Source organism: Cylas formicarius, unplaced genomic scaffold (assembly GCF_029955315.1).
Source record: "Cylas formicarius isolate icCylForm1 unplaced genomic scaffold, icCylForm1.1 PGA_scaffold_8__14_contigs__length_24414737, whole genome shotgun sequence".
Taxonomy (NCBI): Eukaryota; Metazoa; Arthropoda; class Insecta; order Coleoptera; family Brentidae; genus Cylas; species Cylas formicarius.
The window spans coordinates 19541294-19567679 of NW_026844361.1; the positions used below are offsets into that span (position 1 = coordinate 19541294).

General features: G+C 35.2%; 1 protein-coding gene across 5 annotated transcripts in view; it reads left to right on the top strand.

Annotated features, from left to right (window-relative positions):
* LOC132706028 (uncharacterized) overlaps window positions 1-26386 on the top strand; it is a 228274-nt gene that overhangs the window by 116716 nt on the left and 85172 nt on the right. Inside the window, exon 1 of one of the 5 annotated variants that reach the window (XM_060677079.1) lies at window positions 22625-22750. The exons of the other annotated variants lie outside the window; for them this stretch is intronic. The gene's annotated coding sequence lies outside the window, so the exon portion shown is untranslated. Of the gene's footprint in view, window positions 1-22624; window positions 22751-26386 lie in introns of those variants that run through there. 5 annotated transcript variants of the gene reach the window in all.

Consider the following 26386-nt stretch of genomic DNA (forward strand, 5'->3'; position numbering starts at 1 on the left):
CATATATTAAAAAGACAAACGTCACATAGCTTAGTGTCCAATTTACTTTCTTCGTTTAAACTAGAATAATATTTGTAAATGCTTATTATAATTTTATGTAAACCAGCACGTATAGCTCTCGCGTTTCTTAAGTCAAATTTTAAATGTGGCCGCATTAACCGCTACACATCACCTTTAAAATAATATTAAAAGTCTTGGCATGTCATCCAAAACGCACATTTTAGATTTAAATTCCAGCTGCATGTATTTTTTAGTATTTACTTGCCAACACTTAAATGTTTACCTGTATGAAATATGTAATAGGCATTCAAAAAAAAAAAGGATCCATGCATGAAGTGTTGATAAACCAAACCAAAGTGTTTCCGAATCAAAAGGTCTGTTTCGGAGTAGGTGCACAAATAGCCCATTTAGTTGTTGAATGGGTTTCACTTAGAATATTACTAACACTGCCATCAAACATTGTAAAAATCTTTTCAAGTTCCACCTCGGAGGCATTTTTAATGTTCTTATAATGAAGTAATTTTTTTATTTGTTCTTTAATTTTGGAGTCCCCTGCACGAATTAAATTGGCATCTTCAACAGAATAAAGTAGATGGTCGAGAATTGACTCCAGCAACTTGAGTGGTACAGAAGCTACCAGAAGGAAGTATTCATCCGTCCTCCTTACATCCCTTGCGAGAAATTTTTGTTTGTAAAGACTTAGCACTGCCATCGAAACCAGACTTGCAAAATAGTTTTGTTCTTATTTTCCAGTGAATATTTAAAAGTTGTAATAAGATATGGACAGTTTTTTCTAATATTTCCTGTAAATAGTATTCCGCTGAGATTTCTGTTACTTCTGAGTTGGAAGGTTAGAAATTAAATTTTTAAAATTTCTTAAAATATATTTACTTGGAAGGGACTCTTTATGATGCTTATGAAAAGAATAAATAACACTTCTTAAAATACAATACTTTCGCTCTGGAAGATTTAAGATTTTCTGTCATAAGGTGCGAGTTTCTGATGCAATGCAAAACGGCGAATTTTGTTTAAATACGTTCTAAAAGTGTAATAATCTCACGAATGGTTTTTGATGTTTTTTTTAATTTTCATTTACTTTTAGTGTATTCATTCTTTTTACATATTTTAACTCATATTATTCCAAGCATAAAAAAAATACAAAAATACTTTTGTGTAAAAAAAATGAAAACTCGAAACATACAAAAAATACTGGTGCGTAAACGAACCACTTGGAAAAAACATTAAATAATGTTTTGCGGCACGTAAGATGTAAGAAAACAACTAAAAGTAGACTCTTTTCGCATAATATTTTATGATGCGTGAGCGCAATACTGGTAACAGCCGGTTTCATTTTTGGTGATATTTTACAAAGCATGAAGTATGTAAATGCACATTACACTTATTACAAACATAAATTGTGTAGCTGTGGCAGATTGTACATCTTCTTCGGGCTTTATTAGCATGAACAATCGTGAGGTGACCTTGATTATCATAACGCACTTCATCTATGGCAGGTGCAAGATTTTTTTGAGTAATTGTTTTATCAGTTTTTAAAAGTCGCAAAGCAATGTAAGATTTAAAATCAAATCAATCACTCCGTCATCAAAAAACATAAAAAATATTTCAAGCGGAGTTTTTCCAGGAAGGCTATTTTTTAGTTCCTCACATGATCTAAATTCATGGGATATAGTGATATGAGTGTACTTAATCTGACCTTTCTTCCATTTGACAGTAGAAGCAAGCCGGTGGTTTGCAGAAAGCATACGTCTTCTTTTGAATTTCAGGGTTTCATCATCTGATGAGTCCCATTCAGGTTCGTATCTTGATGTCGATTTTCCATTATGCAAAATTAAATTTTCGACTTAAGAAAAGTGAAATTTTCTAGTTTTGTGTTGTGGTGTGGTGCGCGGCGCATCATAGGATTTCAGTATTCAAATATTATCTTAAATGCTTGAGTTGTTTTGTATCTATAGACCATAGAACGAACCCCTATCATCATAATGAACACCCACGGTGATTTTGTAATTCAATATTCTCCATCATTGCAAAAATTAACGCGCGAAAAGTTGATCTCACTCACCCGGGAAAAAGGAAAAAAGGGACGGAAAAAGGGCATGAATCGGCATGCAATTATAGGGTGTCGCGACATTTTTTTTTTCGGGAGGCAACGACCATTGTCGAAATAATTAAACGCCCGGGTCGTCGTCGTATCGGTGCCATTTTATAATTTAATTTGCCGTCGTTTTTTCAGCGTCGCGGGGGCAATTCGCCGTGACGGAAAACAATACCCACGGCGCGAGCTTTTTAAGCACAATGGCTTTTTTTTCTCTCACGCAGTTCGCACAGTTTGTCCCCCCGTTTTCCCCCTTCCCATCGCGCCGTAATCAGTTTTTAACTTCGTTTTAATGTGTGTGTGTGTGTTTTTTTTTTGAACCGCGCAATGTCATGTGGTTATGTGTCAAAAATAGGGTCGTTAATGAATCGGCGACACGCGTTACGGTAGGTAATGGTGACGGTCCAATGACTCTTAAAACACTTTATAATTATTATTATGATTAATCAATGGAACTCGTGGTCAATGCAAGATGACCCGCTATGCGATTTGTGAAGTGGTATGACCTGGTATTTTTCGGGCAAGGTGCAAATTTAAATTGAACGCCATCATTCGGAGAATGCTTTCCAAGACGAGTTCAACGCAATATGAGCGCAGGGCTGTGACGGAGCTTTTCGTACCCAGACAAGTTATGAACATGCTACAATGTTTCGCGTTTTGTAAATTTACAATTATTTTTAATGGCACCCCTGTACGTTACCTTATAATTAAAGTGAAAATAAAAAAGAAATTTCAACGAGACAATAGCTGAGGTCGATGGTATTATTGACTATCACCTTCATCAACTGCTCTATAAATGTATTAAAATGGTATTAAACAAAGCATAAAACCAGGGAATTAAATTTAGTAAATTAGTCATTCTAGCAGAACGTTTGTCAATGATTCCGAAACAGGTGTTTTCGATCTCTCGTTGAAATGATCTTGTAATGCTCAATTTAACTATGTATTTGTATTTATGTAGTATTTACATCTTGCTCACTTAAAAAAATGTAAAAATATTTAAAACAGTTTTTTGTCAAAAAAAAAACTCCTATGAATACAATACATCGTATCACAGATCACCACCAGTATTACATATGATTGAACTGGTCACGAAAAATATTAAAGTTTGCACCTGTATACATAAAAGTCATATTTGTGGCAAGTTTTTTTTTTTTTTTGGTAGGTTTTACAATTTTTCGCATTGGATAGTGGGTCACATTCGCGGACCACGCCGCGCAACAAAAATTTCCACCTCCATATAAATTCTGTTAATTTACACTTTAGGCACTCCATTATAAGACCCTTCTTGGTCTTGAGTTTTCCTCTCGTAGAAAATAAATAAATAAATAAATAAATAATTTTGGTTTTTATTTATGAAAATCGTAAGTAAATTTATAATGCATTTTAATACTTTTGTGACCCATTTGAACATTGTTCGTAATGCTGGGCCTAGAAATGAAAATTTTAATGTCTTTGTTTTAATTAATTTTTGTTACATTAACCACACTGTATCTCAAAAGTTAAGACGTTTAGGACATAAGTTTCAATGGGTCTTTCGTTAAAATTGACTTAAAAAATCGCCATCATACTGAACTCCAATTAAGAGTTTACGGATCACTAAAATAAGTTTTAAGAAGTAATATATGTCGACGCCCTTAGGTTTAAGTGGTTCCTTTTTGGTTCTTTGGAATGTGAATATTATTTATCGGTCTAGCCTAAACAATTATAATTCTGTCATTCGTAATATTGTGGACCCATGGGAACGCGAACCGACAAAGATAGCCTGGCTTTATGGAAACACTGCTTAGGTCGAATTTTGGGTAGCTCCGATAGTTTATTTTTGATTGATTTTTGATTGTTATGTCCGAGAAGTCTAAGCCCATATCGCTTCACTCGCCATCAGAACCCACCAGTCCGGCTTTCTATTTCTATTTTACTATCATTATTATTATTATTATTATTATTATTATTATTATTATTATTATTACTGTTATTTTATAAATTCATTATTATTATTATTTATTTATTTATTTATTTAGTTTACGATCTCCGACATATATTAAGCAACAAGTTTGGAGCGGAGCGCAGCGGATCTACTGTTTAATAAACTAACTCGTAAACGAGTGACTAAAGAAGTCTAAGTGTTCCATACTATATTTTTTGAAGTTCAGAAGAATTGATAAACGTCGAATTAAATCCGGGCGTGTGGAATATAATATAGAAATATGTCTATATCCTTTCCCTTGGTGAAATACTTATAAATACCATAAATTTTTTAAATGTTTTAGCGTAAATTTATTTTGTTTCACTGTTAAAATTCTTGAACCAATCCCTATTAAAAAAACATCGGACCACTCTGAAACGCGTGACTAAAGTGACACTCTCTCTCACTCTCTTTTAGAGTGGGTAGTGAAAAGAATATCAGTTTCCGAGTCTTTTTTCGATAGCGGACCACCGTGCAATTAGTTACGCCTCTGACGTTTGCGCATAATACAAAAGCAAAAACCGCGTGAATGCGAACTTCATAACAAAACAAGACGAATCTTAATATGTTCTATTACGATTCTCCCGGCGTTTCTTTTTCTACGGCGCATCGGTCGAAACAAGTAATTCTGAAAATACTCTAAATAATTCCAGCCGGAGTGAAACGGACCGCACGGAATCCCCAGGAGATATTTATTTCATTGCCGCCGCTACATCGAAACCGGGACAATGCAAGACGTTGATAATGCCGGTCCGAAGGCACATAGCACTAACACACACACACACACACAAACACACGTTTCTAATGTGTTTTGCTGGAAACTTCCAACGTTTCAATTCTCGACGACGCGCCGCCATTATCGATTCGAGTAAAATTGTGCGGGTTATCCGATACGGAACAAAACTTTTTGGCCTAGAAACTACAAGCGGCTTCCATAAAGCACGAAGGTGCCGATCGCAATATAGATGTTGCGACCGTCTACAATTATTGAAATATTCGAAAGTTAATAAAGGCTGCCGATTCCGGGTTATCGGTACAGGGAAATAAAAAAAAATCTGAACATTCAGGTTTACCGGATTACAATTATTTTGGTCTTTTCCGTTTGCCGTAACACCAACGGATAGTTTCATCAAAATAGCAAAAACCCAGGTTCAAACAATATTTCAAAACAGTTCTTTGACAGTCAAGATTTAAAAATTTTAAGTTGCAAACGAGGAAACATACTAAATTGAAAGTTATATATAATACTAATAGTAATGATAATAATAATAATAATAAAATTTATTCATCAAAATAAATGTTAACATTACGTACAGGGTTTAAAAGGGACCTATACCTTATCTCGAAACCTACTGTTACAAAACAAAATGAAATACAAAAGTTGTTTCTATTAAATTGACCTTCATTTATATTCCTAATCGTCACCTTTTTATATGCAGGGTGGTAAAACAAAGTTACTTTTTTTTAATGGAAAACCCTACATTTTATTACATTTTTGGATAGTTCTTTCAAAGACAAAATTCAACGATATATATATATATATATATATATATATATATATATATATATATATATATATATATATATATATATATATATATATATATATATATATATATATATATATATATATATATATATATATATATATATTTTCACGTATTGATTCACGGATGGAAAAATGTGATGACACTATATTCCGGGATATCATCCGTTCGCTCGTTGAACTCCGACTGGAATCCTGCAGACGTTTCGCCAAAATCTCACTTGGCATCTTCAATGCCCGCGCTCCGAGTGTTCGAAGTGTTTTCGGAGCGCGAGCATTGAAGATGCCAAGTGAGATTTGATGATATATACTTAATGATCAAATTTAAAATATTTTCTTGCCACGTTTTGCAAAATGATAGTTTTCTCAATTTTCTGAAATGAGACACCCCGTATATTATTGGATTTTCGAGTAGCCACTTTAATAGCAATTTCAATTATGTAACATAGTACGGGTCTCTGACTTACTTTTTGACTTAATTGGAAATTATTTTCCAATGATACATAAATTCTTTTACAAACTTTTAAAAAATAATCATATTCTTAATAAAATAGACTATATGTGTCTTTAAAAAATATATAGAAACCTGCCTATTGAAAGATACAAATTCAAATGATCTTTTTGACATATTCATAGCATAGCTTTGAAAAAAATAGTAGTTCTCTGTACTGATTTTTTGAAAGGTGTATTATAATGTTTTAAGCGTATTTTTTCGGACTTCCACTATTTTCTATTTATTTTATTGAGTTGCATTGTTGTTGAGTCGATTTTGTATAATGTAAATGAAGGAGGAAAAAGTTGACCTAAATTTTTTTTTGTAATCCTGGAAGGTTTCGAGATAAGGTATATAGGTCCCTCTTAAGCCGACCACCCTGTACATAATAAAATGGTACATATTCTAATGAATAAACTGTTCAATACTGAAGCAACATTTATTGCTTGTTAGTGCTTGTTCGTACCTAATATAACCACCGGAGGTCATTTTTTAGAATACATTCACAGTTCAGTTTAGTTTAATCACAATATAAGATAAGATAAAGTCACCGCTTTTTCAAATAACGCTAGCAAAAACCTTATGAATTTCTAATGTAATTATCAAAAATTTCTTTAGCTCTACTTTGAAATTTTTATCATATACAGCGTCTTTAACTTTTTTTTTTGAGTAAGTAGTTGAAAAACTTTGGGTCCAGAAACGTAAATCGTCTTTGCTTGACGGTTTTTTTGCTCATTGGAAACACTACACAATAATTTTTATGTCGGGTATACTGTTGTGATATTTTCAAGTTTTTTTTTTCTGTTAATGAATAACGCCACGCTATTGATTTAAAGTTAACTGGTTTCTAGTATTTTGATTTCGTTATATAAACTTTGAGTAGGGTATAACCGATTTTTTATTAAATATTAATTTTCCAAATAACAGTTTCTTACCCCTCCCCAAAGCACAATACCGTAATTTATTTCCGATTTAAAGAACGAGTATTAAACATGTTTACGATAATGAATATTTAAGTAATTTTTGAGATTATAAAATCTCGTAACTAGAAATCTTGTTTTATTAACCAAACGTTGAATATGTTTGTTCCACCTTAGATGACTATCACGAATATTAGAGTAAGATGCAAAAGGAATGAATGTTGTCTGAGTGTTTAAAATCAGTTTATTCTACTTGCTGATATTGCTAAAATGTCATTCTACAATGCACTTAAGTTGATCCCAATTTTCTGCGGTGTAAAATATTTCGGCGTCATCTGCAATACTGAATATATATATCCTTCACTATCAATATCTAAGAGATCGTTCTTGTTTTGTTTTTTAACGCCATCAATATTCACAAATTTGTTTGTATTTTTCAGATAATCTTTTGGAACAGAAAAATGATTGTTTTTTTGTAATAAAGTTTTGGTTAGTATTTTATATTTTATTCTGTACAATTCGTTTTTATGCAATTTGTTCTTGTGGGGCCATTCGTTTAGTGGTATTGAACTGTAAAAAATGAGGGAAAAACGTAAGAATGCAAAAAGTATAGCTAAGAAAAACTACAATTCGTTGGCGAGCTATGACAAAACTATTGAGTAGTTGATTTATAGAGATGGGAATTCCTGCGTAGGTAAAGTCTGTTCATAGATATAAGAAAGTGACTAACTGATACGAATTAAGGAAAGACCCGGGCAAGCTGTAAGAATGAAATATGGCCGATCAGGTCCGTACTTTGCTTAGAATTTAATTATTTGGGTCTTTTTTTAGGAAAGATACTAAACAGTATTTATTTATTTGTGTATGTATTTATGTTTAAATCTAAAATGAAATTAGTTGAGTCAACCCAACCCTTTTCCGGAGTATCATAAGTGTCGAACCAGGTTTCACCCAAGTAAATAATTGGCCGTTATTGTTCTCTGTAAATCCTAATTTTTGCTAGATATTCCAATTGCCATTTCCGAATTCTAAAAGATTCCATGAAAACTCGCCTTTTGTCATTTTATTTTTTAATTTAAAACCCATGTGTTGAATACACTTCCATAGGGTAGTTCTGCCACATTTAACACCGGTTTCATCTTTTTCAAGCCTCCTAATTAAGATATCTAATGTAGGCACGCTTTGTTCCTCGTATAACTGGTAAATTTTACGCCGTATTATATCTTGATCACTTTCATCTAAACTCGAGAAAATGTCAGCATCGCTTCTTTTTTTCCTCGCTGAATTGGGATTATTCACAAACATCTCTTGAGATACACTAGACTCGCAGATATTTTGCATAATTCGTACACGATTCAACACACGAAATAAGAATGATTACTAATAAACTTAAACTGAGCAGTACACCAAACCAAAGAATATTAAATACAGGTAGGTATAAAATTATTTTGTATTACGGACCACAATTGTACCTGAATTTAAATTCCGAAACTTTAGGTAATAGTCTTGTTGCTTTGTATGTTAATGACCACCCTTTGATAATCCCATTCAAAAGCAATTGACCACTTTCTTTTATATCTATGAACAGACCATACTTGTCTCAAAATTTCCGTCGCTACTTTTATGGTGACTGAAGTTTTCGATGTAGACGGAGCGTCAGTCGTTTGACTTGCTCCAAGTTTAGCAAGCGACTAGTTTCATTAAACCTGTCAAAAAGTCTCCCTCACAAGAAAACGTTCACATTAAATCTCAGAACGCGGCGCCCATAATTTTTCATGATTTTTTATAATGTTAACAGCAGTAATTCTTTAGCTTTGACTTTTTCTTTCTAATTCGCAATTTTTTATTTCTGCACGTAACTTGTTAAACACAAATTTCTAATAAACTAATATTTATAAAAATGAAAACCTCTAGATAGTTTTGTAAGAGTTTTAAAAGCGAGGTGAAACCCAAGTAAATGTTACAATTTTTCAAAGTGTATGCCTTTGTTATGCGGTATTAAATTTGAATGGAGAAGCAGATCTCAATCCTTCTTTAACCAAGGAACTGAAGGCCATAGACTCTGTCGTTATTAAGTTAAAAGGACGCAGTTCGTGCCCGTCCCGTGCCATTTTCCTTTGGTAGGACGTCCCGGTTAGATTAGATTACTTTATCCCAGTAACGACGAACGCTCTCGAAAAACCTCTTCGTTCCCCCCACCCCCCAACTCCGTCATTTTTCCAATTAACTAAAAACGGCCGATTGGCGTTTTCGTCGCTCGTAACTAATCAAAACTAACTTGTAATTAAACCGACCGCGACGGGCAATTATAAAAATTCGAATGTAATTTTAATTACGGTAATAGTGGAGGCGATAGCGAACATATACTTTCACGCGAAATTGACGTGTCTATATTGCTACGGGCTGACCTCGTCTTCTTAACCGATCACCCCCACAGAATAATTCGTTTAATTAACCAGATTCATTAATAAGAAACAATAACCGAGAGCGGCGATTATTGCCATTAGGCGGCTGCCAGCTTCTTTCTGATGGACGTAGTTTCGTCAGCGATTTTTTTCTTCGGATTGAAACGATTGCGTAACAAACCCATGATGTGTCCTTGTTTCTTCTTCTTCCTACTGCATATAGGCATGATTGCCTGTTTTTCGGCACATCGTTGCCAATCATCAACCATTTCCTAGACTCCTTTTTTTATACAATACAATACAATACAATACTGTTCCATTGATTTAACTCTAAAATAAAATTGATTGACAACAATAAATGAAACAATTTATGTACCAATAGGAAGACGGTTTCTTATTTTTTTTTTACGAATATGGCTACGGGCCTCTTGACATTTGGTCATGGAAATGGAAAAGCGTCTCTTAAGAATTCAACGAAGGGCAAACTGCAAAGGAATCACAGTACGAAGGAATTTCAGGTATTTAAAAGGATTTCCGTGAAGAGTTCCAAACAAATTGTCGGCTAAGGAACCAACGATGTACGTCTTCTCACTGCCGTTTTCCACTTGAAATTTAAATTAACGAATCCATTTAAAAATTGTCATTGTCCTAGTGCCCCCAAGCCTCAAAACAAGCCTTTTATTAAAATTATTCTCATTAAAGTTTCATGAAATTTTAAACGAATTTTTTGATGTGCGTGTCAAATTTGTTTTTTAAATAGTTTCCGTTCATTTGTTCAATTTTTACTTCGGCATTGATTAAAATTGTTAACATTAGAAATTCGTAGGTAATTTTTTCTTTACATATTTCTTCAATGCCTTTTTATCCGGAACATCTCGAATTTTTGTTGCTCTTAATAATGTGTAATGTTAAAAAAAACAGGACTAACAATAATAAATATTTTTATTACGACTATTCCGCCTATCTCCATCGTTTCTTGTTAACATAGCTTCCTGTAGGTACATCATCTTTTCGGCTTCTCTTTTCTTTCTTTCTGGGCAACACAACTTTGTCTTATAACTCATTTTCTTGCTATTAAAGCCGATTGTAGTGTTTTATGGTCTTGTTGCCCAATGCCCACATATCTATTTTCTTTGTATTGGTTGAGTGATTGATAAATGTGCAGCGCTTTCTATGTAGCATTTTAAAAGTGAAGAATGAAATGCAAAATTGCGCCTTCGTTGATAAACATATAACTTTAAATTCTCATACGGCTTATATCCCAAGCGATGAAAAATGAATGTACACAATAATATAATATACTTTTAAAGACGTATTTTTCACGGCCCTAATGAACGTTCGAAACGCATCTTTCTGCTCCTAATAGATCGTAAATGTAGCGTGTCTTCCTCGTACACTGAAAATTACTTTGCCGTCGGAATTATTATGACATTAGACTTTTTCAACGGCGGCTAATATCCCTCCCGTTTTCTTCCACTGCAATTACGTTTTGATCGGTTAACTACCGTTGAGAATGCGCGATAATTCCACGAATTATGAGTCGCTTAATGGAGCGGATTAACATTTGACAAATCTATCACGAGTCTCCAAATTATATCGTGCGTAACACCCGGTTTTGTAGATTGATTGCCTCACCGAAAACATAAGTTTTACTTTTGTTTATTATTTTTTAAAGAATTTGAAGAGGTCTATAGCCATTAAGGTAGTGGCGATTTTATAATTCGATGACGTCTCTAACGGAAAAGATATTAAGCTAGTTCCGAGGTGAAATTTGGAATGGCTGAATGGTTTTCATATGGTAAAAATAATCCCAAATTGAGAATAACCTTTAGCAATGGCTCCTGTGAGAAAACGCGTTGCGTATCGTTAGTTAAGTGAATTTGATCGAGGTAGGATAATAGTACTACGAAAGACCCAAATTAGAAATAGGACTAGCCGGAATGCTACAGCGTCGTCTGTATATCGTCGTCATACACTGGAGGCACCGGAGCTTTCAGAAAAGTCAGTGATCCTGAAAACTCCCTAAGTGCCCTTAAATACCGTTTTAGGACAACCAGCTCCATCAGAATTAAGTGGAAGGTTGCTAGGGGCCAACAGAAAGGCATGAGATCGAATGTTTGTATCAAAGAGCCCACACAACTACGACTAGCATAGTGTTAAGAATGATCTCACTGAAATCAGAAGTGGCATCAGGTCATTTTCATTGACAAGTTTTTGTTTGTTGGCTCACGATGATGGTTATACAAGAGCCAACTTCAATTTTACATGGAATTTGTGAGTGTGTTTATTGAAGGAGTATTGGTTTGGCGTACCATGACAGTTGGAAGAAGAAGCAGTTACTAGACACTGCCCGCGATAAGCGGATGTAACCATTTTATTCCCTTGCCGTCAAAACCATCAGACTTATTGTTTGGTAATGTATGAGATTTGACATGTAGAAAAACTGATTGGGTTGCCACATCTTATATAGCTAATTTAAAGGTATAACGTATAATTTAAAAAGCAAGTTTCAAATGGAGGCGCAACTTACTATTGAATTTTTTTTTTTTTACTTCACACTTTGTACACTATAATTTTTCATTTTAGAAAAACCGACACTTTTTAAACATTACTTTAAAGTACCAAAAAAGGTACAGCGTTTTCTTTTTTTTTTAATTCTAAAATTAATCTCTTCTCGTTTTAATATTTAAATTGGGGCGCCAATGGGTCGCGTCGATTCGCCACGCCGACAATGAATTCGGAAAGCCCCGGCCGCGTATCGTCCGAAAACGAAATAATGAAGAGTTTTTATCGAGACAGTGCGGTACAACGGAGCACGTAGCAACTCTATAAAAATAATTACATTGTTCGACTCGCCTACATATACGGAATTACCCAATTTTGCGGGGTTATTTTTTAATTTTACGCTCCGATATCGTTTTAAAGCGCTTCTTTTTATTCGCGTTTGCCACTTCGCCTTCCTGTGTATGCGCCCCGCTTTATTTTCTCGTCAGTCGATTTTTGGAAGTTCAGAGAGTTAATAAAAGAAAGATGCGTTTATTTGCTGGGCGTTGAAAAAATTTTCATAACAGATTAGGATATTTTAAAACTAGTCGAGGTGACATCGAGAATAACTGATAAGCAATAATGAGTAAATTTGCATGTAAAAACTACAGACTATAAGTAATAATAAATTATAACGTAGAACATTTTTTATATGGTTACTAATTAATATTCACTATACACATAACTAATAATTTAAAACAAAAATAAAATAAAGTAATTGAAAATTATTTTATATTTGTGCGTTCCGGCGCACCGTTTCGACTGACTTCAAGTCAGTGCGGCTTTCCTTTTTTTATGAATCGTAGGGCTTACTCACGTTAAGGGTGGTCTTCCCGAGAACATTCATCTTTGAAAGTTTATCTTATTTAGATATAATCTTTTCTTTTGGTGATTGTTTAGGATTATTCTTGACGCCCATTGCTATTATTTATTGGTAGTATATAACATTATTTTAATATTTTTTTAAAAATGATTAATTAAATTTGTGCAGTTCATTTTCTTATTTTCGGACTGCAGTCTATTGCAGTATAATCAGCAATTACGAGATTTTGACGTGGTGCGCATAAGGAAGGAAAGAAAGAAACCTTCCAATTAATAGCAAACTTGAATAAAATTTTAATTTAAAAAATTTTGCTTATAAAAGTCTATAAGAAAAGCACATTTAAAAGTAAAGATAAATTCGACTTCAATGTAACAAATATGAGAAATTAAAAATTGTAATTATTAAATCCTCTTTGAAACGTGATGTCATTGGCTGTGACCGGTTGTGACGTTAATTGATTAATTAATTAATCATGTCCCTTACTTTTGTTTTCTTGTGTTTAGTATCAAAAATAAAGTTATGAAAATACATACATAGGACCGAATGTAACTAGTGGAAACCTAAATACTGATTTGAACGTATATTAGCATTGATAACTTAAAGTGTTCTTTATTTTTTTATTTATTTATTAACCATTCCAATGGAGGCTGCAATAGGATGGGTGCAAGTTCGAGGAGTTAAAAATATTTGCGCGGTTAAGGCTAAAGTAGTGACACCTGAACATAATGTTAACAAACAATGATGGCTTTTATTTTCTGGTAGACGAATAATAAATAGGTTTATCTTGCGGTTTACGGGCTGTGCTCAAACACGATGGCACGATTTGTAATATGGTTTTTGTGTTGCTTCCATTATTATCACGTAAAGCACACTAAGCACAAATACAAACTACTCTAGATTAAATGCAAACACATCTGTACCCAAGTCAAAAATAAATGTAAATAATATAATTCCCGGCCTATAACCTGAGAATAACACTATGACATGTTGACGTCGATCGAAAAGCAGCGGTATGACGTCACGGCCATTCCCGCGCGTTTAGAGTCGTTTAAATGGAATAGTCGCGTGTCACAACTTGAGTTATTTATTGCAACTTAAACATTTTGTTTTGAGTTTTGATATTTGGTATGCGTTATTTCTCTACATAAACAAATGTATTAAAGATAGAAAAAAAACATTCAAGTTGTCTATTATCTCTGTCTCAGAAATGGGTTGCCGTTGGATTAAGTCCTAGGACGGCAAAATAAGATAACGAAAAAGGAATTTCATAAAGTCGTTCATAAAATCGCTATTGTTGTGATGCAAATAAACTCATTTTGCGCTGTGAAGAGTGTTAACTAAAGATAAATGGTTCCTATGTAAGATGATAGAGAATAATTTCCAGGAGGGGCAATTAATCATTTTCGCGTAAGGTCACAATACCTTTAACAAAACTTTTAGAGATAATGCAAACGACATCCGATGCGTTTAGGCGTTTTTTGGAAATTCATGGATAATACTAAGCCTAAATACAAAACACAAGAAAAAAGTACACGACCCTATGAAACATGTCTTCGATTTGTTTACATACACATGAAATGATACTTGGGAATTCAAATCGTCAAGTTTGTTGTAAACTTGCTTTCATAAAGTAACTTTTCCCACAAAAAAAGCAAAAGTAGATGTAGTAAACATCTCCTACATTGGCCTAAGCGTTTAACTATTCCATGTCCAACACTGAAAACAATGTCTCAGCCCGTCAGGATATTATAGGCAAATAAAGGATGGATTTATTGAACTGAGGTGGTTTTTACTTGAAAATCCATTTAACACAATTAAGTTAGAACAAAAAATTTTCAAATTTTCACAGTTGTTTATTACATTATGATAGCTGTTTCGACAACTCCGTACCTTTATCAAATACAAAATATGCAAATATTCCGCAAATATATACAAGCAGGTAGTAATAGATTCTTACTTATCGGTGTAGGAGTATAAATTTCAATTTAACAACAGAGTCACATTTAAATGCAATTGGTCATTAAATAATAGAATGGGAGATCTCGTTTTATTAATCTCCATAGCTTCCAACAAATTTAGTTTTTTGTTTTTTGCGTCATCTGGTGGAATCCGAGCTTTTATTTTTATACGCTTTTTATATTTGTTAACCGGCATTATCTTATGCATAAAAAATAATAAAAAAATACTTTTTTGCTCTGAAACATACAAAAAATACTAACCACTGGGAAAAAACATTAAATAATGTTTTGGGGTACATAAGATGTAACATATAATTTATACATAAATATACGAAAGAAAGTTCAAATTCGATAGAAAACAACTAAAAGTATATTGTTTTTTACAAAGCATGAAGTATGTAATTGCACATTACACTTATTACAAAACGTAAATTGTGTGACTGTGGCAGATTCTACATCTCTTTCGGGCTTTGTTAGCACGAACAATCATGAGGTGACCTTGATTATCATAACGCACTTCATCTATGGCACGTGCAAGATTTCTTTCTTTATATTATCGTTCATATCTAGTTTTATTGTTTTTTTAAAAATTTTAACAACAATCTTAAGACGAAATTTAGGTAGATGTTTCGAAATTTCCTTGCTAGGTTCTTCTAATATTTTATTTTTTCATAAATTCAGTTATTTGGAACTGTTTTTTAGTTATAATCTTATCCATAAAAGAGGGTGGTAGCCCTTGTCAAATGCTACTATTTTCGATGCTGCGAACCTGCACGATATTTCTCAAACGAGAGGTTACTATACGGACTTGACGTCGTCGTATCTCTCGAACCAGCCGGCAAACGATCCCGATTCGAATTGCAAATTGTAAAGGCACGAACGAAGGACGACGGATTCGCACATTCAAATACCCATCGCGGTAAATCGGCGTCGACGCGACGTCGTCGTCGGTTTGTATTTTCGCAGCCTTCCAATATAACCGGATTATTGATTTATCGTCGTCCTTATTGTCCGACCGTCTGCGGGTGAACGCACAATGGTCAATTTTTATCGAGAGACGCGTCGGCGACGTATCTACGCGATGAACGTTAAATTATATTCAAATTTATTAATGGATTTTATTTTATTAATGAGACGCGTTTCACGAGGACCGAATGGGTGTTCCTGGGCGGTTATGGGCGCGGACCGCACGGTCGATAACTTACAGGGTGTCTGGTTATAATTTGACACCTCATCAGGCATTGAAGGTTGGTTGGAAAGTTGGTATATATAATGAATATAAAATTTTCTCCTTGAAATCTTGACTTTATACTTCTTTAGAACTTTTCATATGTGGGCAGTGATGTTTCGAATGTAAGGAAGGACAACAGTGGCAAGTGTGAGATTGCTTTCGGGCTCATTGCTATTGGAAGGTTATGGTGAAGTGTATTTTTCTCTTAATATCTTTAATGTGGAAATTATTAGAGAGAAGAACCGAGGTAAGGTGTTTTAATTCTGGGTTCAGTGACTCGGGCTGAGATAGTTTTGCGGCTCTGTAAACAAGAGGGTTATGATTTTAAAAAATGCTTGTCTGGAACATCAGTCATCGCGAATATATTTATGGAAGCCTTTGAGAAGAAAGCTTTCGACACCTTCCATCTATAACCAAAATTATGGAAACGCTATGTCGATGATACTTCTGTTTTTTGGAATCATGGTCAGGAATCCCTAGTAGATTTTCTTAGACATTTACACCCTAACATTGAAATAGAAACTGATAACAACCTCTCATTCTTAGATATCCTTATCAATAGAAACCTACGCACACAGACCGATATCTTAATGCATTATCAGACCACCATCCGGCCCAAAAATCATCGGTTATCAACACTCTTGTTTAAGAAGTATAACGTCAAAATCAGATTTACCACATGCCCAGAAATTCTTGCATGTAATCAATTCTTCGACGAAAAATTCGAGAGTCTATAGATTTCTATAAGCAACCTAAACAATCTTACATGTCACCAATATGGGAATCAGCCATCCGAGACGGTGTTTATGCCCCTGATTTAGCTCCGCCCCCCTTAAACAATATAAAAGCAGGTACAGAAGTCAACAGGATGATTGGCGAAACGTTAGCTAGTTCGACTTAACAAAAACCGACGCAGGAGAAATCCAGAAGTTTTATAAAAAGTATTACAACACCCTGTGGAAGTTTCTTTGAAAAATTAAGGTTAAATTGTTTTTATGTATTAAAGGTTTACGTAACAGTCATTGTGCGTGTAGGCGCATATCATCCCATTCCATTCCTTTCTCTCTTGCTTCGTGAGGAGTTTCTCTACCAGCCTTCTGGGAGTATTGATTAATGTGTCCATTTTTGGAAATCTAAGAGCGATGTTTTGGTATTTAGCTTTTTCTAAATACACCAAATACGATTACTGAAGTAAAAGTGCCAAGTCTCGATAAAACGAGTAAATATTATTTTTAGATGTATTATAATAGAAAACCCTCTCGGTCGTCGACGCCACTGTCCAAGTTTTAGACTGATAAAAGTCGCAAGAAAGCTAGCGAAAGCACCTGCGAATGGTCGTAAATCATTTTATATCTTTCGTCGTCGAGTCGTGCGTGATCCGTTTCGTTGTTTGTTGCCGAGAATAGTGTTTAGGAGCCGTTCGACCTACATCTCAAAAATCCGACGCGAAAAAGAATTTTACTTCATGCAATTTTGTTTTATCTGACAGCGACGCGTATAAATGTAAATTGTTTCGTTGCATGGAGGCTTTTTACCATAAAGGTATGAAATTCGGCCCGTGGGTTTTGTTTTGCTTCCGCCGCGACCAATCTATCCATTGCGCATATTGCTTGCAAGTGCAAGTGCAGCTTTGGTATCAAGTTATTGAGTATGTATGTCTTTAAAATTCTCAAGTTTTGATTAGTATTGACTATCTAATCCAGAGGTGTTCGGAGTTTCAAAATCTAGCTGATTCCGGCGGACCCCCTGCAGCTACATTCCGGAATATAGATTATGCATATTTTTACATGTAATAATTTTTTGTTGACCCCTGCGAAATGTGGGGGGTTCGCCCTCGGATCCACCTGGACTACTTTGGGAACTAAGGATCTAATCCCTGCCACCGAAGGGCATCGGCACAATAAATACTTTTGTTTTTTTTTTTTGTGTTTTGTGTGCTCGGCGATTTTCGGCTGTCAAAAGAATGGAACAAAGAATTTGGATAAACTTTAGCGAAAAAAGTGGAATATACAGCGCTGCAAAGCAACTTTGGACAAAAAAAATGTTTATAAGTGGTACAAGCTGTTCCAAGATGGCCGAGAAGACGCCGATGCCGAACCTCGTTTTGGACGTCCCAGTACGTTAATAAGTGATAGGAGCATTGAAAAAGTGAAACAAATGGTGTTGAAAAATTGTTGAATCAATATTAGAGAAGTGGGTGAAGACGTCGGCATCTCTATTGGCTCGTGCCATGCAATTTTTTACTAAGTTTTGGTCAAAATTTGCTTCAATTTGAACAAAAGGACCGTCGAATGAGCATCACTCGAGGGCTATTCATGTTCAAAAAGGTCATAACTGGTCACGAATCATGGGTATATGGTTATGACGTCAAAACCAAAGCCCAGTCAAATTCTTTGATTATCGTGGCGTAGTACATCAAGAGTTCTTACCACAAGGTCATACGGTCAATAAGTTGAAGTTATGCGCCGTTTGCGAGAAGCAATACGAAGAAAACGTCTGGAATTGTGGGAAAACAATTCGCTCGTCGTTGCTTGTGTCTAACTTTTTGGCCAAAAACAAAACCAGAATTATGCCTCAACCACCATATTCACCGGATATGGACCCGTGCGACTTTTTTCTGTTCCCAAAACTCAAGAAGCTTATGAAAGCAAGGAGGTTTGGAACAAAAATCGCCGGAAGAACTCAAGACTATACCAGAAAGTGCTTACCAGCACAAGAGGAGGTCCTTTGAAGGGGTCAACATTTATTGTGATGAATAAATAAATACTTTTTGATAAAACTTGAAAGTCAGCTTACTTTTTGAACACGCCTCGCACTTATTGTCGTTCGAAAGGTCTATTTTGCGTATACGGTGTCTGGTGTTTTCGTGCATTTCGTCGTGGGCCATTCTGTTAATATCTTAGAATAGACTAGTCCTGGTATTCGTAGCCAGTGCAGGCGAGCTTCCTCCGCTCTCCATCCGTCGATTGCATTTCCTGACATTTCTCTGCGAGTTGCCTCTCTACAATCATGCGCATTTCGGACTTTGGATGTTCCCCATAGATGCCGAAACCCTTCATTGGTTTGTTGGCAGCTTTACTTCAATTCTTAGACTGGCCAAATACCTTTTTTCGTGTGCGCTTCGTAAAATAAATCCACTGGCCGCATTTGCCTTTTTTTTATCGCTCCCATTACCGGGGAAAATGTTTTTTTATGCTTATTCTCCCGTTAAATGCAAAATAACAAACATAAGAGCTTGTTGCGTAATATACCGCTACTCATTTTAACGAACCGACGGATCCAATTTAATAAACAACCGTACGCGCGCTTATTTGGGCGTAAAAAACGGTGCGTCGCGTTATTTTACGCGAAATAAAAGAGACCCCCGCCGACCGGTCCGTGCATTCGTTCGAAAACAATAAAATGGAAATGGATTAGTCAATAAAATATCCGGGAAATTATTGGGGCACTTTTAAAGCCCGGCAATAAATATCATATTTCGAAAACGGGGTTGCGGCGGTTTTAGCATTCTGTTTGTCCGTTTTTTTTAGCCCACATCGATCGACCCATATCTTCACCGGCCCGTCAGATAACTGCGGCATTGGCAGCTATTACTATTAATTTTGATAATAATTCTCTTTGGTAATTATTCACACAAAACACAATTATATATTCTTGCAATAGATGAATAAGGAGATTATAAAAAAACATATCATTATTGGCAGAACCACTAATAATCATTGTTTAAGGAATTATTGGCAATTCCCGTGCAATAGTTCCCCCAAATAATGTATTCTTATTGTTAATGTGTTAATTATTCATATGTCCATTATTAGGGAAAAACATTTAATTGAGAGTAATAATCATTGTTCAAAAATTATTTCCAGGCTATGAAATCGGTCACTTGATGAGATCTAAAAATTTGCAATTAAAAAATTAAAAAAAGGTAATAAAAACAACATAATTTGCAATCAATTTGCTAAGGGTGTGTGAACGGGAAATTACAAATAGAAGTGAGGGAAGCTTAGACAAATTTTACGTTTATTATGATAAAACGCGTCATAAATTTTTAAGTTATTAAAAATACTCAACACATTAATTAATCTATTACTTATTATATTAATATTGTTAAGGGCAAATTATAATAGATTAATTATTTCCAAATACGGTATGGAATTGACCACAGAGAGATCTTGAAGTTGCCACCTAAAAACTTAATAAATGGATTATAAACAAAAGCTACGATTAAAGAATACCTACAACAATGGTTTCCAACCTGTGGGGTGCGCCCCCCTAGGGCGCAAACTGTTGCAAGGGGGACATGCAGCTGTTTCCAAAATAACATTTTCTTTTTGTATTTTTGTAAGATTTGTTTTTATTGCATTTAAAATTATCACTTATAATAATAAATAATTGTTTTTTTATTAATATCAGTTGAGTATTTATGAAATTAGATTGTTAGAAAAATTAAGGGGGGACCAACATTTTTTTTTAAAGGGGGGCGCAGGTACAAGAAGGTTGGAAGCCACTGATCTATAATATCAGGTTTGTATATTTTGTATTTCTGTTTATTTGCCTAAGTTATTTCAAAAAATTTAATTAATTGTATCATCAGGTTCTAATTATTCAGCACTTCTTAGTTGGTGCTTATTATTATTAATAATATTATTGTTATAATTAATTAATTTGATTAACTTAATATGTATGCAAATACGATTACAAATATTTCTTCAGGAGTTGCTCATCGCTTTTATTTAAGAAAAAAATAAAGCCTTTTGTGCAAGAAAGTCATTTGCCCGTAAATTCCGTAATTTTTGTTGATATAACCCAATTTGCAATTTTGACGCGACCGCGGCGGCCGTAAATGGTCACGATAAGTTTCCATAAAACGTTGCTCCATGGATTATTGTCTTTCCAAGGGCGTTAAAACCTTACCGCCTCGAAGGGTTTCGTTTTAATGGGTTTGTTAATTAATATTGCCGCGCGGCCATATCTCGCCAGATTATTCCATGCAGATACGCCTTTCATTTTATGATCCGGCGCACAGTGGGTCGACATTTTGCTTTTAGGGAGGTCGCGAGTGAAAACTTTGCGACGCGACGTTGCCACGTTATTTAAAAACCGGCGACGCGGCAACGTTGTTAGTTTTTCAAAGTATCTTATAAGATATAAGGAACATAGCCTACATATTCTTACTCTGTGAATTGAAAGGAACATAACGGAGCCACTGCTAACCAACTACACAAAATAGAATCCAAGTGCTGGGCAAACGTTGATTGACTTGTTTTTTTCCCGATCTGAAAATTGTCGTTGTCGAATACGTCTCGTGTATTTAGTTGTGGTTTGTTTGTGGTTTTACATTAAAACATCAGAACCAAATATTTCAAGGAATGGACTTAAAGCACACCGTGATGTTTGTGATAATAAGCAACAAGAAACGAATGCACAGGTAGGTAGATAATATTTTGTTTTACATTTTGTTACTTATTTCGTTTTTATCTAACTTTCCATCTCGTAAAAGTATGGTATTCACAAAAACGTTCACAAAAGAATTGAGGCATTTATAATTTAAAAAAATGTCATACCCTTTTTGTCTTTTCTTGCCAAAATTTTAATTCATTCATATTTTATTTATATTAATGTCTATTATTTTTAGATACTTACGTGTTTTTTCCACAGGCTACTGTAATACTTTTTACAAAACTTCTGGATTCCTCCTGCGTCGGTTCTTGCTGAGTCGTAATTGCTGACGTTTCGGCAATCATCCTGTTGGCTTCTTCAGAGCTTGACTGACAGTTTCAGTTTCAATTGTCATAAATAAATGCAATATGTAAAAAAATTATGTAAAGAGTGTCTAAGTAATATAAAACAGTGTATAATACATAAAACAGGACAGTGTATATAACAAAGAACAAGAAGTTTATATAAATATATAAAAGGAAGGAACATCAACAAAGTTATAGAAAGTCATTGCACAGTTCACAGACGCTTCTTTGACTTCAATCACAGTAAGAGCAGTACCTTTTAAGAAAGGCTAAGACGTTTTTTTTTCTATTACTTAAAACTTTCACATTAGCTGGTAGTTTATTGTACAAGTTTAAGTTTAGTGCATTTTTTTGACGTTTGGTATATTTGAATCTTGAAGCACGAAGTAGCTTGTTATTTCTAGTTAAATAGTCATGGTAAGAGTAGTTCTTACTGAATATGTCTATGTTTTTGTGTACTTCTAATATTTGGTAATTAATATACATCCAAGGAAGTGGCATAATTTCCAACTTCTTAAAAATTGGTTGTCAGTGCTCCAGATAAACTGCACCAGCAATCAAACGAACAACTTTCTTTTGGAGGAGAAAAATAAGTTACTCGCAATGTGCCCGCAGTAACCAGTCCTTTAAGTTTACGGATTATGAAAATATTAGAGGCAAGTTTTTTACACAAGATGTCAATATAAGGGGCCCAATTTAAACTATCGTCAATTTACTCCCAAGAGCCTTACATTCTTGCCCTCCATTAAATTATTATTAGTCGAGAAAACAAGACGTTGTGTGTTATCTGTGTTTGGTTTAAGGTTATTGTTGGTGAACCAAAGTTCCCCCATCCGTTCAACATTATCAACATTGTGCATAAGTTCATTGGAGTCTTTGCCATAAGTCACAAACGACGTATCGTCCACATAAAATGTACATTTAATGGGGAACAGAAAAAATAGTGAATAGTAGAGGACCCAAGACGGAGGACTGAGGCACGCCACTGCGCACAACCTTCAACTCCGGTATGTTGTTAAGGGCGACACACTGTCTTCTGTCAGTTAAATATGACCGGATAAGATCCTGAGGGTCACCATGCACACGGACTTCAGAAGCAGGTCATGAGAGGCACAGTCGAAAGCCTTAGTGCAGCTTGGCCCCCCCTTTTCCAGGCCCTCCACCACGTCTCCCACAACCCTGCGAACCGCCTCCACCGTGGAGCAGCCGGTCTTAAAACCAAATTGGGAATCACACATTTTGTTTTTTGAAAAAACCGTGATAATTGATTTTTTAAAAGTGTCTCGAAGACCTTACCAAGTATGGGATCTACATGGGCTACCACAGTTTCTTTTAAAAAGTAAACAGACCGACCATCTCCGTAGCCATAAGAACGTAATTTCTTAAAAGTTTGCTTACTTTTTACAGGCATAATTTGGCATACCACATTTACCGTATACCCGTACCGTCGCCAAAAGACGACGCCGCCTTGACTGTAGTGTAGTTTATCATTTTTAAAATTCACATTTGATCGTTGCCCAATTGGAAAACGACTTAGGCCGGAGAGATTAATGTCGAGACATCTAATGACTTATTCCCCGGCAGGTATCTGTTACTAATGGATGAAATTTCAACGGACCGGACATACTTGGCTGTCAAGTTCTTGATTTATTCTCGCGTTTCATCGAAATATTGTGGGTTTGTTATACTTTTTTATTGCTTTTTATTCGTGGAAGCATCGCTTACGACACGGTCAAAGTTTTTCTCATAAATTTTGGTTTTACGTTTTATCGGCTGCTGGTGCGCAACGCAACAAGAATGTCCGTTTCGATGGTCAAAAATTGTGCGGTTCAACGAGCTTCTCGGTCACGGTCCTAACCTTAAAAAAAAACTATTTATAATACCTACACAGGCCTTTTCCGCATGTAATACCTATACTACGATGTAATAACCGAGTAATTTGCTAATAACCGTTGATTATCCGACCCTTAATTACATTCAAACTTTCCTACGACGAAAATCGCTCTCTTTTTTTTAACTGCCATTTAATGAGCGGCCTCAACGAGATAATTACGGGATATCGGGCGTACTTTAATGGCCGAAGGACCCGTCCGAGCTCTGCGGTATTATATATGAGAAAACTTTAAAAATAACCGGCCATTGTTCGACGGGGGGGAGTTTTTTTTTGTCGGTTTCCACCACGATATTGAAAATTAAATATACGGGTTGGAAATGAGTTATTTAACTCCCACGCAAGGAGGCGGCATGTGTCCGAGGGTCATTTAGGCACTATTTGAAAACCGCGTTTGTAGGTATAGAAGCATCAGCATTCTACCGACCTCCTTATTAGTCGTTGCCCATAGAACCCTGCTGATGAGCGCATGAAGACAAAGACGGACTCGTTAATAGAATGAAATATTGCGCGACTATGTATCGACCTGTATTTACGAAGTGATTTCTTACTTACGAGTTTATTTGGCACGAGCGGAGCGAGTGTTTAATAAACGAGTTTACCGAACGTGTTGCATTCTATACTTTTTCCACGACCTTTAGGTTTTTGGGTACATTTTCGCAAAACAACACGAATAAATTCACTGACATGGCCGTTAGAATTGACAAAAGTCAAAATTCAAGCCGTGCTGTAAATCTCCGAAAACAACCGATTGCTCCGAAACCCGTGCGGTAAAATCCCGGAAATATCCGAAGTAGCTCGGATCCGTGAGAAACGAAACTGATCCTGTAAAGTGACGCTTCCCGCACTCTAGATCGGTGTGTACTTCGCAGACGGAAGTAGAAAAAAAATGTTACATTAATTATGTTATTTGTTTTCAACATATTTTAAAAATATAAGTATTGAAATATTGTTTAAGCGCTCTTCTGATAATGCTGTTTCTTTTTTGTTAAGAAATTATAACACCTATTTGATACGTTTACTGGTCTCATCAGTACTGCAACTGTGCACTTATGACCTTTTAATCCTGTTTTGTAAGGATGTTCACTATTTTTCATTAGTTAAATTAACTTTTTGTAGGGGTAATTCGGTAGACCCTAACATCTTTTTTTGTCGATATTGTCTTTCTTTGATTCCTGTTTTCATTGTAGGCCAGTGTTCCCAGTTGTGGGAAAGATACATTGTAGGTAATTTTCATTATAGAATAGTCTAAATAAACGTAATAGTATTTCGGCAGAAATATTTGAAGCAATATAAGCATAGTCTGTCTCAATCTTCATGGAGTTGACTTTGGACGGACCTTCCCTGATAATAAAACTTTAACGATGTTGTTTACCTATTGGATTTGGATAAAGCTATTAACGAAAAAATATTCTTATTTGAGTGACAAGCCAGTGGTGGGCCAGGTATTTTTCTTTCTTTCTGTTATATTTCTTGAGTGTTGACCATTTGCGGCAGTGGCATAGTGGCCATATGAAAGTGTAGAACGCTGACTTTGTTCGCATCTCGCACGATTCATTGAATTTATAAACCAGAACATCTGGATCGCAGGACAGCCAATGTGTTAAAGAAGTAAAATTGTCCAATATATTAAAGTGGTTTTCTGGTATTGTACGACCAAAAATATAGTGCATTAAACTTGTACTAATTTTTTATCTACATGTTTCAAGAATTGCGAAAAAGATTGAAAACCTGCTTACATCTCACTTGTTAGTGTAGGTAGATAAATTCCTGGGACGGTCCTGGAATGGGTACGGGTAAGGGTCTGCTCGGCAAGGTGTTCATAATGGACTGCGGTTTTGGAGTAATAAATAAACAGTAGGCAAAGTTAATCACGGGATCGGTTGTAAAAGCACTATATTTCTGGTCGAAGTATAAACCATTCAAAGAAATCGTTGTATATGCGCAGCTCAGCTTTAGGCTACAACTTTTTTCTCTCACATTTTTGACACAATTTTTAAGTCATATTTAGTTAAGTAGCCGTTAGACAGGCAACAGCGGGCTTCCATATTTAGGTAGCTTAGCAAATGAAAGTTAAATTTAGATGGATCGTAAAAGTATTGGTGGGAAGGGCAGCGGACTTTTTCCATATATTGAAGCAAACCAAAAATTTAGCCTTACGAGCGGCGACACACAATCCGCACGCATTTACAGTAACAACACGCGGGCTAGAAACTTCGTTTAAGTTCGGATCTGCGAAATTCTTATCAGTAACAGCACTTGTGCTAGCGAGAAAAATGCGCTAGAAACTTCCTTCTTTCTTTGGTTAAGTGTGTTTGGTGGTGTTTATTTGTTAGTTTTATATACATACGATTGTGTAAAAATATAAATATGGATGGGGAAAAACTCCCTTGATGCAAAGAGCTTAAAAACTACCTACTGTGAATGAAATAATATTAGTGGACTCTTCTGGAAACTGCGACGTCCAGAATCATAAGATCTATTTTTTCATTATCCAAACTCCAGTAGGAGGATTACCCATAGGCTCCATAATATCAACCAGTCTAAAATCCGAACTGTTTGATTCTGCTCTTTGCAAGCTCATAGAAATCATTCCTGTCAAAATTTCACCTAACTCTATTTTAACAGATGATGAATTAACCGAAATTAATGTTTTGCGCAAACATTGGCCTAATTCCCATTTTTTATTATGTACTTTCCATGTTCTTAAGGCTGCATGGAAGTGGATCCAAACCGGAAGGAATGGTATTAT